Source organism: Acinonyx jubatus, chromosome C1, assembly GCF_027475565.1.
Source record: "Acinonyx jubatus isolate Ajub_Pintada_27869175 chromosome C1, VMU_Ajub_asm_v1.0, whole genome shotgun sequence".
NCBI classification, from domain to species: Eukaryota; Metazoa; Chordata; class Mammalia; order Carnivora; family Felidae; genus Acinonyx; species Acinonyx jubatus.
Window position 1 is genome coordinate 211,909,650 of NC_069381.1, and position 13,199 is coordinate 211,922,848.

The 13,199-nt window shown below is 50.2% G+C and overlaps 1 protein-coding gene across 1 annotated transcript in view; it reads left to right on the plus strand.

Annotated features, from left to right (window-relative positions):
* Positions 1–468: 468 nt before the first annotated feature.
* TRPM8 (transient receptor potential cation channel subfamily M member 8) overlaps positions 469–13,199 on the plus strand; it is a 94,896-nt gene continuing 82,165 nt past the window's right edge. Inside the window, exon 1 of the mRNA XM_027047159.2 lies at positions 469–552. The gene's annotated coding sequence lies outside the window, so the exon portion shown is untranslated. The remainder of the gene's footprint in view (positions 553–13,199) is intronic.

A 13,199-nucleotide genomic window follows, 5' to 3' on the forward strand; every position in this document is an offset into this window, starting at 1 on the left:
GAGACAGCCTGCTACCCCCCGACACCCCAGCTAGCCCAATGCTGAGTTGGTGTAGACAAATTGAACAGAAACTGCAAAAAAAAAAAAGTTTATTAAATGCCCTTTATGATTTTCTTCTAATCAATTAAAAGCTTTTCACCTATTAATTAATCTTGTCATCACCTTCCATAATGAACATTTCCGATTTCATTTGTGGTTTTTAAGATGTGCCATAAATTGTAGAAATTAAATGCTAGTGTGACTTAACACTGACATTGGCAAGCCAAGAGAGAGAATGTTTGTGTTTACTCTGTTAGCACTTAAAGTACTGTGTTCTCTAGTTATGCTCTGGTCACTCAGACGCGATCACTAAATTGCTACCGTCGTGGCTTTTCGAGTGTTCTCTTAGCTGATTAAATTTTTTTGTTCCTCTCCTTCCAAGAGCCTCGGGGAGGAGGGCGGGGCTGAGAAAGCTCAGATTATAAAAGCCTCCTTCCTCTGCAAGAAAGGGGAGGCCAGCAGGATCCTTCCAGTGCAAGCAAATCCTGCCGGACAAAAATCCTACCTCAGCTGGTATGTTACCAACCTTTGCTTTTTTTGTCTCTCCGTAAATGTCGCGATTGTTGTGACTCGTAGAATTGGCACGAATAGGGTGTGTTTGGGAAGGGCATCGTTTAGATTTTCTGGGAAGATGTGAAATCTGTGAAGATTTGGAAGGAACAGAAGACAAGACGGGAAATTTCTCAGGGAGCTGTGGGGATAAGCGAGATGGTAGTCCACAGATAAATACAGTACTCGTTTGGATGTATTTAGAAGTGTAGACGTCTGCAGCAGGTTTCTGAATGATTTAAAATATAATTACAGCGCCCCCCCCCCCCCCGATTGACAGAGTCAGAAATTTCCTCAAATGAGCTTTATTAAGAAATGCACTGGCATCTTAACTGTGCAGCGGACGGTCTAAAGCGATCCTATGTTCTCCAAACATGGGATGATCGAGGACGTCACCAGTTTCTTCTTAAATCAAGACGATGAGGGAGCCTAAATTAGCATCAAGAAAGAACGTGTCCAAAGCGTCAACAGTCTTTGATGGAAGGAGAAAAGGATATGTGACTGATTTTTACACACTGCGCTCCCTTACCTTTTGTCAGCTTCCGGAACACGCTCATGGCTTGTGTTCTTTAGAAGCAAAAGTGAAACACTGAGGGGTTGGATGAATAATTAAAGATTTCATTTCTATTCGGTTTTGAGCCCATGACTGCTGGCGCTGACTTTCTCGGAGTTAAGATTCTTCAGCAGAATACAGACCCCCTCATGGTAGGGGGTTTTGGCTCCTCGGTGTCTCGAGAGTGTAAAGCACTTTCTTTCAGGGTTGTGACTTTTGATTTATGGTTCTTTAAAATTTGGAACAAAGTTGGTATCATGCGGTATTCATTCTTTGTCTTGCCTAACATTTGATGTTATTCCTGGTACCCGTGAAGAGACAGGGCTCCAGGCATAGAGGGACCCCTGGTCTTTCCCCCTTATTCTAGGGGGCTCTCAGCAACTAGCACCTTCAAATTCATTTGCTGCTGGGACTCACCTCTCTCCTCTCTCCTCTCTGGGGCCAGAGACCCTGGGATCAATGATTTTAGGAGCTCCCCTGGGTTTTCACCGTTCCCCCAGTTTTTACCCATCGATGCAAACTTCAAAAATGTGACTGACAAAACTACGGCCCCTTGGGAAAGCGGGATAATTCCCACGACGACACCGATCTCAGTCCTCCAGGGTGAACCAGACGGGGGAGGCGAGGTGCACGTTAACCCTTGTGGGGTCACTGTAACTCTTGGGTAAACCTCCAGGGCTGGGGCGAGAACGGGAAGGGAGAAGATGTCTCCGCATGGTGTCATTTCTGTTTGAAGCTTCTGCAAGTATCACTCACCGTTATGAATAATTGATTCATGGAGGGAGTGGAGGCAGTGGAGATGGTCGGGCTTCGGCACCGGCCCTTTGGAACATTCTTTCGGAGCACGAACGAGACAGTCCCTCTCATTTCGGGTGACATAAGGAAAACTTGCTGTCTGGTCTCCTTTACCACACGGAGACTTAGGTAACACATCCTGCTTGAAGACCACCTGTCTCCCTGGTGGCGAGAGGCAGGGAAACCATAATTTTAAACACATGCCCAATGCTCTTCTTGTACCTGGACGATCGCGTAGCAGATTGAGTTTTGGTTTTGGTTTTGGTTTTGCAACAGGCTCGCAGGATGCAGGAGTATTCTGTTAGGAATGGGTGATTTCTAGATGATTCGGAATGAGCCGTGAACGCCAGTAATGAAGAGCGCATTAGGCCAACCTCTCCCCCTCGAGGTTTCTACTCCTCGATTTAAATTTAAATTTTAACGGTGTATGAATGGAGTGTAAATGACAGTCTGCCTCTTCCCCAAGAGGTGGTAATGTGGCATCCGTAACGTTCTGTGCCTTGGTTTCCTCATCCGTTTAAGCGGGGGAATAAGAATCATCTAACTCACAGGAGGACTGAGGGTTAAGAGCTCAGCATAGCGCCTGGCACATAACAGACCTTGCGTGAGACGCGGCCACTATTTTCTCCTGGCACGAGGGGGCCGTTCACGGCTGATGGGGATGCGTCTCGTGTGTTTGCAGGACAAACTGCGCTGTCCATAAATTCAAGTTATGACCCACAGAAGAACCCCGAGCCCAGATTGACACGATACGGTCTCTGAAGCACCCCAGTTACATGCTTGTGTTTTATAAAGATCCCGGGGCGCCCGGGTGGCTCAGTCTGTTGAGCGTCCGATTTCGGCTCAGGCCATGATCTCATGGCTTGGGAGTTCGAGCCCCGCGTCAGGCCCTGTGCTGACAGCTCGGAGCCTGGAGCCCGTTTCGGATTCTGTGTCTCCCTCTCTCTCTGCCCCCCATCCCCCCCCTTGTGCTCTGTCTCTCTCTCTCTCTCTAAAAAGTAAATAAACACTAAAAATAAATAAATAAAAAGATCCAATGATAAGTGCTGAAGAGCTGGGATTGAAGCCAGAGACGAGAGGGTCATGGAGACTATTCGCAGTGTCCTGGGTGAGGTCGCTGGTGCTGTAAATGGGGTCCCCTGACCAAGGGCCCCAGTGGCACCTGGGAACTTGTTAGAGATGCAGAGCCTGTGGGCCACCTCGGAGCTGACGAGCAGTTTCGGGGGCCCCGCAAGCTGAGTTTTAATGAGGCCCCCAGCCATTCAGTCTGTGCAGAGAACATGTGCTTCTCTGCATGGGCAACTGGAGACACCGTGGGTCTTTGGTTGGGAACTGCTGTGGGGCCTGATGTGTGCGGGCATCTATGCCTTCGCGATCCCACTGTGAAACTGTGAAACCGCCAATGGCATTTCAGAGTCCATTTGGGTCTTAATTCTCTACTCAGGCAACGTCCGTCCGCAATCTTTGAGTGTCAGGGCCATCAATAAAAATAATCGAGAGATTGCTAAGACTCTGAAAGCTGAGATCACGCACAGTTAAACGGGTAAGTCCTCCATCTGGCCAGCCTCTCAGGTGCCTGTACCCTGGGGCCCATCGCTCCGGGAACCGCTTTCCCTGAGCAACTTCCACGAGCGTTCAAGGCCTTAGAGGCAACAGGCCCCCAGGCTGGTGCGTTGGGGGCGCCGGGTTCCGTCTGGGGTGGCTCCCCCTGTGCGGCCCAGTGTTCCTTTTACACGGGAGTCATTTCCCTTTCAAATCATTATTTGGAAATAATGGTGGATTCACAGGGAGTTGGAAAAATAGTGCCGAGGGGTCCTAAGTAGCCTTCGCCCCTTTTCCCCAATGGGGGGGGGGGCGGGGCGCTATGCTCTAGCATCCAATCCAGGAAACGGACATCGGTATCACCCACAGACTGCACTCAGATTTCTCACTGAGATGTACTCCTCTGTGCGTGTGTCATTTTATTCAATTTTAGCAGGAGCACATTTGGGTAACCACCACCACCAGTCAGGTTCTGGAACTGTTTCACCGTGGCTAGAAGGAGCCCGCTTTATCGTCCCACCCATCCGGCCCCACCCCCTCCCCCGACCCAGGAGCTCTTTGTACCCTGAAGGCTGCTGGCTCAGGGCATGGGGGGCCGGAGGGGGGGGTTGATCTTGCTTGCACCTGACCGTGCTCACCCCTTTGCTTAGTCCCCCAGCGAGATCAGGCTGCAGGAAGTTTCTAGCAGCCCCAGCAGGCTGGCTTTCCATGTGCTGGGTCAGCCCCGCACGTCTGGAGTCTCTCTCCTTTCACCCTCTGCTCACGAATTGCTCTTTGCTTCCTTTGTACCCAGCAATCTTTCAGTAAGTCTCTTCCAAACTTTGCGCACCTAGGACAAAATAAACATTTAGACGGTGAGGCAAACAGGTTGTTCCCATGTCTTCTCCATTTATTATTTATTTATTTATTTATTTATTTATTTATTTATTTATTTTTTAATGTTTATTTTTGAGAGAGAGAGAGAGTGAGTGAGTGGGAGAGGGGCACAGAGAGAGGGAGACACAGATCCTGAAGCAGGCTCCAGGCTCCGAGCCGTCAGCACAGAGCCTGACGCAGGGCTCGAACCCTCGGACCGAGAGATCATGACCTGAGCCCAAGTCGGATGCTCAATGGACTGAGCCAGCCAGGTGCCTTTCCATTTATTATTTAGATTCTTCCCCCCACCCTGCCCCCTTCCAGAACTGGTTCAAGCCCTGTGGGTGGCTCCCTGTCCCCTGCTCTCTGGTTCCCAAGCGCACCTCTCTGGGGCGCTCACAGCTGAATTGGCTGAGCATGTAATTCCTAGATCACCGTCTTTTCTCTCTAAAAAATACACATATGCTTCATCTTCCGGCTTATGGTGCCACCGAGGAGAAGTTTGATGCCAGGCTTACTTCCCGTCCTCTTGTACCTTATTTTTTTCTGCTCGTACAGTTTTGTGTTTATTCTTATCCTTGAATGATTTCACCAAGACACCTCTAAGCCAATTAATTTTGCCTGGCATGAGACTCGGTGGAACTTCTTTTTTTTTTTTAAAGTTTATTTATGTTGAGAGAAACAGAGAGAGCCAGCAGGGGAGGGACAGAGAGAGAGAGAGAGAGAGAGGGAGAGAGAGAATCCCAAGCAGTCTCCACACTGTTTTAGCCTGGCTCGAACTCACGAACCGTGAGACCGCGACCTGAGCCGAAATCGAGAGTCAGACACTTTGGGCACCTGGGTGGCTCAGTTGGTTAAATGTCCAACTTGGGCTCAGGGCATGATATCTCACAGTTTGTGAGTTCAAGCCCCGTGTCGGGCTTTGTGCTGATAGCTTGGAGCCTGGAGTCTGCTTCAGACTCTGCATCTACCTCTCTCTCTGCCCTTCCCCTGCTCATGCTCTGTCTTTGTCTCTCAAAAATAAATAAACGTTAAAAAAAAAAAGGGTCGGATGCTTAATTGACTGAACCACCCAGGCACCCCTTGGTGGGACTTTTTTGTACTAAAGACCCAATTCTTTCATTAGCCCAGGGAGGAAGATTTATCCTGTTGACCTTTTGACTATGGTGTCTCCTCTACAGGGATCATTTTCTTCTTCTGAAAGGCGTGTTACTTTCATGGCACATCTATCCGTGTTCCCCGTGGCTCCACACATGATGGCCACAGCAAGGGGTGGCGCGGTTGCCCCGAGGGGCTCCTGTCTGGGTTGGAGAGTTGATGGGGCAGAGCCTCACGATGTCCTCAGCCTCAGCCTGTGCTGTTCCCACTCTGCCAGGGGTCACTGTGTAGGACACTGAGCTCGTGTCCACCAGATACCTGAGCACAGTCTCTGGTTTGATGTTGGGTGCCACGATGGTGCCCGTGTTTGCCACCCCTGAGGAGGGTGCCAGTTTCATGCACAAAGAGGACTGGAGTCAGTTCGGGAAGGAACTTCGCTGCTGGGTCGTGAGACTTCTTTTCTGAGCAAACCCTCTCCTTCTGTCTTGGTCACAACTGCCTTCATTACACATTATGGGGACTGACTGGGGAGGCGACGTGCTCCCTGGAGCCATTCACACCCAGGGGGGGCTGTAATTAGAACACAATAAGAAAACACCAACAACAGGCTTAGTAGAGCTGCAAAAAAACCAGAACAACCAAACCTGAGTTTGCGTGTAAAAAGAGTTCACAAAGTAAACATTTTAAGCCACTAGCTAGCAGGAGTCAATAAAATATTAGCATTTAAGAATAAGGGGGAGGGGCGCCTGGGTGGCTCAATCCTTTAAGCCTCCAACTTAGGCTCAGGTCATGATCTCACCGTTGGGGAGTTCGAGCCCTGCTGTGCTGACAGCTCAGAGCCTGGAGCCTGCTTCAGGTTCTGTGTCTCCCTCTCTCTCTCTGCCTCTCCCCACCCCCCACCCCCCACCTCTCAAAAATAAATAAATATAAAAAAAATAGAAGAAGAGGGAAAGGCAAATAAATGCTGGGAAGAAAGAATAAAAATGAGGCTGCCCTCAGGGTTTTCTTTTACAAGACCAAAAGTCTAATAAGAACAGAACAGTTTCTACGGTGGGGGGAGAATGTTGTCAAACTCTTCACGTGCAAAAAGACATTCACATGAATAAAAAGTACCCCATGTACACCTCCTGTGAGTCGCTCCTCTCAAATCATCCCCAGGGACTTCCTGCCGACGCAGACAGATGAATCCAGGGTGGAGAAGTCCAGAATGAATGGACTCCCACCGGGACACCAGTGATACATGGAGGGTCGAGTCTGAAAGAGGGTCGAAAACATAGACATAAAAAGTATTCTCATACATACAAATATACAATCTAAAAAGAATAGCTTGACAATAACAAGCTGGGTCTAATTCCCGGATTACATGGACTGCCATGGGGCTGGGGGAAGTTGGGTGACAGTCATCCAGAGAGTAACCTGAAGGCAGCGGGCAGATGAACAAACTTGACCCAACACTGACTTAGTGCAGTGAGGGTCAGGTTTGCGGGGGCTCTGTCATTCTTTCCTGAAGCTACTCGGATTTCCTCCTTAGCATTGCTGCTCAATCAGATACCTTAGGGGGTCCCGCTTTGATTTTTCCATGTACGGGACCCAAATAAAATTGAAGAGTCTTAGGACTGGTCTCGCACAATATTTTATTCAAAAGATATGTAGGTCCAACATAGCAAGAGCATTGGAAACAAATGTGAATGAAAGGACACGGTGGCAGGCAGGCTTCTGAGATGGCCCCGAAGGACCCCTGCCTTTCGGTGTTTGTGTCTGTGTGTGGTCCCCTCCCCTGGAATGTGGCAGGACTCAGTGATTTGCTTCTCACGATAGAATATGGCAAAGGTGATTTGGGATGTCACTCGCATGATGACATTACAAAAGCCAGTGACTTTGCCTTGTGGCAGATTCTATTACCTTATGGGCTGGCATGCTTTGACCAAGCAAGTTGCCGCATAGGAGGGCCCACAGAGCCAAAACTGAGGGTGGCCTCCAGCCACCGGCCAGTGAGGTCCTGAGGACCCTAGGAACTCAACCCTGCTGACAACCACGTGCGCTTGGAAGCAGGGCCTTCCCCCATCCAGCCTTCAGATGAGACCCCAGCCTCTGCTTGTACCTCGACAACAGAGAACCCACCTCAATTGTGCCTAGGTTCCCGACCTGCAGGAAAGTGAGATCAAAGTACGTGCTGATTTTAGTAGTTATGTTCTGACGTAATTTCCGACACGGCAATAGATAAATGAGAGAAATGGTTGAACTCAGAAAAAAGTCCAAAAGATGCTGTCTACCTGTCTCACAACGGCCTTACTCACGGCAGCATCCCTGTGCACCCGGCTCCCCTCATACACCCCTACCATCTCTCCGGAGCCTCCCCCTCCCATTTCCACATTTGTTCTCCTGTGACTGGCTCTGGGTCCTTTGGAATATAAATCTATTCAGCTTTTCTAGGCTTCTCTCCTTTTTTCACTCCCCATGAGCCCCAGGAGCTGAGCAGATGAAACACGTTTCCCTCGTGGGCGAGGCAGGGGAGGAGGTCACGATGCTTAAGAATCAGTGGTGTTTCCTGCCATTTTGCTTTTCCTGTGACACCTTATTCATTCTTCTTTTGAAGTCCCTACACTTATGGTGGCAGTAAGGACAGAAGCACTGAAGCTAATGTCACCCAAGCACTGTGCTGAGCTGCTGTGGGCTCGTCCCAAGTAATGCTGACCATCCACAGGCCGATGCTGCTTGAGCCTTGTGTCAAGCTTGGTTTTTCCTGACTCCAAGCCTTTGCTTTTGTTTTGTTTTGTTTTGTTTTTCTACCACACAGTCTTCATCTCCCTGGAGGTTTGATTATTATTTCTTTTTAAGTTCATCTATTGATTGAGAGAGAAAGAGAGAGAGAGAGAGTGCACATGAGCCAGGGAGGGGCAGAGAGAGAGAACGAGACAGAGAATCCCAAGCAGGCACCACACTGTCAGTGCAGAGCCTGACGCCGGGCTCCAACTCACAAACCAGAAGATCATGACCGGAGCCGAAATCAAGAGTCGGATGCTTAACCGACTGAGCCACCAGGTGCCCTTCCCTAGAAGTTTGACTGTATAAACAGGGGTTTCTCAGTGTGTTGACTTGAATTCCTCTTGATGTTGAACTTTTCGTTATTAAAGACAAGTATTTCTCTTGGTTTTGCCCGAACTTTTGACTCCCTGGCCTGTGGTGTGATGTCTGAGCTTTCCTGATGTGTTTGCCAACCCCACGATTTTTGAGACGAATAGCACAGTGAATGGAGGGTCTGCGTTACACGAAATCACCCCCTTCAAATATGGTTATTACACACCGTGGGGTGCCCTTGCTGTCATTTTACTGGTGGATTCAATCAGAGAAGTTCTATCCACATCACGGGCCATTTTCTTGACTTTGCTTTCCGACTCCTAGCCCAGAGTTCCATGAATTTAAAGAAATACACTCTGAGTTAAAGAGAAAATAAAGAGATGGTCCTAGACTTGAAACTCACACTTTTAAGCCCCATACTCCAGTGCCCTCCAAATGGGTGGGAAGCCCGTGTCTCTGTCATGTGAACCCTAAATACTGCAGATCGGATCCCTGGAAAGAAGCAGTATCCGAGAGGCAGTTCTGGTGAGACCATACACTTGGATGCCATGGTTGTATAACGTTTTCCGTTGCATTCTAGTTTCGGAGTGACGCAATCATATTTCCCAAGTTGTATGTGAAACTCCAACTCCCATTCGTTGGGGGTTATCATGGATAAATCCATCACTTGTAACTTTCGGGGCATGGTAAACCATCGATAAACTTACTTTTCCTCAAGTTCAGTAGTGGCTCTCTTATCGATTCCAAGAGACTGAGGCTTCAGACGTCCCCTGTCTGCCAGTGCCGTTGGGGGATGGGGAGCAGGTGTGCAGAGCAGACCAGAGCTCAGGAGCTGGATTCTAGCTGCTCTTCAACAGCAGAAACCTTTCCACAGAGGCCACCTTCTAGAACCTTCTAGGACCTTCTAGGACCTTGGAGGTGTGAATGGGGTGAAGGCAGTGCTGCTCCCACCGATGTGTGTGTGTGTGTGGCGTCCCTCAGCCCCTCTTAGCTGGGAGGGAGGCCCCCAGGACGCCCTTTGAAAACCACACTCTAGACTCGGCTGTTGAGTGAAGCCCTGAACACCCGGACTTTGTCCCTATTTCATCTCCGCAGTAAGAGTCAGGCAGGCCACGTAGGACCAGGGCGCCGGGAGAGGAACGCCAATCACTTCCTTATCCAGGAAGGGTTTCAGAAACTGTGACGCGAGGGGGAAGAAACAGCCAAAGTTTCTCATCCGTATGCATTATGCGATTGTTGGCTTTCCTTTCCTTTGATCTTTGATTGGTTATTTATCTCCGATTGGTGATGTTAGTGGGGACCGATTCAGCAGTCCTGCCTGACCCACAAAGCCCTTCTTCTTCACGCCCTCATTCTCGCAGTTATCATACCTGCCCCCGTCTGCTAGTTTTCTTCTGAGAGACTGAAACAGGCCCCAAGTCGGCCATCACCGCCGCCCCCCCTCCCGTTTGCTCTTCTGGAGGGGAGGTCCACACCGGTTGTCTTCACCGGTGTCTACATGCTCTCTCAACCCCATCACTGAAACTGCCATTGTTATGGCCACTGCTTATCTTCCCCTTGCCCAGCCTCTCGTGGCTTATCCTGTTTATTAAGTGTATTTTGAAGACGGCACAAGCAATGTATTTACTTTTGGTAAATATAAAAAGTAAAAAACAATGAAAAGAATGACTCTCTATCCTACCCTGCCCCCACGTTAGCATATAGTGATTAGCATTTCGGTGTATTTACTCCCGGGTGCCTTCTGCACATCATCTGTAAGGCATTTACATTCCCTACGGAGGCAGATGCCTTTCCTGCAGGCGCTGAGCCGCCTTCATAAGGAGGCCAGGAGGGTGAAGGACCCACTCAAGGTCTGCGGCCTGGTGGTTCATCCGAGAGCCGGTCCGTGAAGCTGTGTCTCTTAACCACCAGGATTCCTTGCCGCTTTCTTTCTTTCTTTTCTTTCTTTCTTTCTTTCTTTCTTTCTTTCTTTCTTTCCCCCTATTTGGAACAAATCATAATAATTTCTCCATGTCATTAAATTATACCCCCTTAATGGCACCACCCTTTTACTTTTTTTGGGTGGAATGTTCTATGAATGGAAATTTAGGTTGTTTCTGATTGCCCCTGTTAGAAAGAACTCCGCGATCAACAGCTTTTCAGTACAACTTTTTGTGTTTCTGACTCTTGCTTTTATCTAGGGTCTCCAAAGCTGGTTCCCTGGGGTGACAGTATTTAAATGCCTTGCTACTTTACTGCCAAGTTGCTTTGAAGGCCATAAAAGGGTTTTCACCCCACCCAGTCGTCTGGCATTGTCTGTCTCATCACCATCCTCCCACCGTCAAATATTATCATCTGAAAACACCTCCTTGTGGAGTTTCATCGTTATGGGCCTTTTATGGCTTTTATGAGAAAGGAAGATTAGTCTGTTTTCACGTTTTTTAGCAATTTGTGCTCCCTCTTTGATGGATTTGGATTTCAGCCCTTAGCCCGTTTTTTTCTACCCGATTTTCTATTGTCCGGCCTGGTGATACGAGCCTATTTTCCACAGCACCAGTGCATCGGTTGGTTTCTCCCTGGTGTGACTTTTCTTCCTTCCTCCCCTCCTGGCTGTCAGCCTATCCAGTTCACTCGCCCTTTCCCGGGGTTCCTGGGCGTGGGGGCCTTGGATACCCTCCTTTCACTCTCCAGGCTCTCCCCCCCGGGTGTCTCTTCTGCCCTTTCCCTGTGGCCCTCTGCCCTATAGCCCCTTCTGCTAATGCCTGGCTCCTCTCTCCCCCACGCCCTAACCCCTGACCCCGTTCAGGATGATCACCCAGAGCACCTGTGACATAAGATGTCGTGAAGAAGGCCTAAACTCATAATCAATCGACTTGAGCATCAGCTCGCCTCAGAAGAGCAGGTGGAAACAAATATCTCATGTAGGCATTGGACGTGCCAGGGCAGGGCCGCCCCCTGCACATCTTACGTGACTTGCCTGTGTCTTGTTTGACCGAAATGTGACTAAAAAGCAAAAAAACACCTTTTCCCATTGCAGAAAAAAAAAAAAGCAAGCAGTTTTTCATTGCGGGGCAAATGAAATCATTTCTTGACCATTGGTGCCCTACTTAGAAGCAATTTGCTGTATGGGGATCACAGTAAATACCTTGCAGGATTGATCTGTGGTTTTACGATAATGTATGTAAAGTACCAATTAATACTCCGAGCCTCTCTTTCAAATGTCTGGGGAGAGAAGTAAAAGAAGCACTCATTGTTTTAAACAGCCTGTACCAGCTGTTCTGAGTGGGTTTCAAAGAAGCTTCCAGTCTCTGCGGGGTGGGAGCCTTTTGAGGCTGCCTGGGAGGGGCCGTTGGGCCAGAGACAGCAGGAACACCGGCTGGGCGGTGGTGGGTCCAGACCTTTCCACACCCAGGGAAGGCTGTGTGAAAGCAGGAGGAGGATTTAGGGGTCAGTAGGGGGTGTTATTTATTCATTTAAATTATTCGCTCAATACATATTTGTACAGATCACCTCTGTGTGCCTTGTCGGGTCCTGGGCATATAATGCTGAACAAGACAGATCTGGTCCAGGAGCCAAACAGATCATTAAACGAATCAGGGGTTCCGGCAGCTGGGTGGGGAGCAGGGGTGCTACAGGAGTCACCAGGGCGTGCCTCTGCCTGGGGGTCACATGGCACCTCCCCACAGAAGCGGTGCAGACGTGAGGCCCCGAGGTTGAGCAGACAGACAGACAGACAGACAGAGAGGGTCTGCAGAAGAAGGTTCCAGACAGAGGGTGGGACCCCGGGGGCAGCTGTGGGCTCCTGGAGAGGCTAGCGACCGGGGAGGAGGTGGGACTTGCCCCTGGATGTGGTGTGGCCATCATGCGTGGCAGCTTCGTGCTGGAGGAGGACACTCAGGGAGACGGGGAAGGATGATGCTTTCGTTCTAGAAATGTGTTTACTGTGTCTGCCAGACAACACAGGGAAGTGGAGGGAGTAGCCGTGGGTGTTTTTGCCTGCAACCTGGGCTCCGGGTCTGAGGGAGGCCCTGAAGGTCTGATGAGGGGGTTGGGGAGTAAGGAGAGCAGGGGCGGCCCCGGAATCCTCCCCATGGGTCCGAGGCAGTCCCCGCAGGTGGGGATGGGGGCGTCTGGGCATCAGGAGAGCAGGGGCGGCCCCGGAATCCTCCGCAAGGTGGCTGAGGCTTCTCGGTCCCCTGGGCTGACAGCCTGCTCCCAGGCCCGAGAGGGAATTGCCAGGTATCCCTGGGGCCCAAGTGCCGGCCCCGAGTCCCAGAGCCACCTTAGACACACAGGCCCTTGGCCCCTGCTACCACGGGGAGGATCGAGGCCAGGATCCTTCTCAAAGTCTGGCCCCCTCCTCCGGCTGACACAAGCCATTGTTATGGTTTGTTCTTTATGGTTTTACTACAAAGCCCTTAACTTGGAAGCAGCCACTGCGAACCTCCCAAGTGTGGTGGTCTGTGATGCGGGGCCCCGCCTCAGAGAGCAGCATCCAGGGGGGCCCTGCCCCAGGTGGGAGGGGCCATGAGGACAGGAAGTCAAGCAGGTCCCGGAGGGGTGAGGGGGGATGAGGCCAGAAGAGCAGGGCAGGGGTGCAGTGACCGGTGGGGGACCTGGGGCAGAGCAAGGGGCCCTCTGCAAAAGAGCCTGTGACAAGGCTTTCCGTGAAGTCCTTTTGCTGTTTGCGACTCAAGCTAACCCCTCCTCC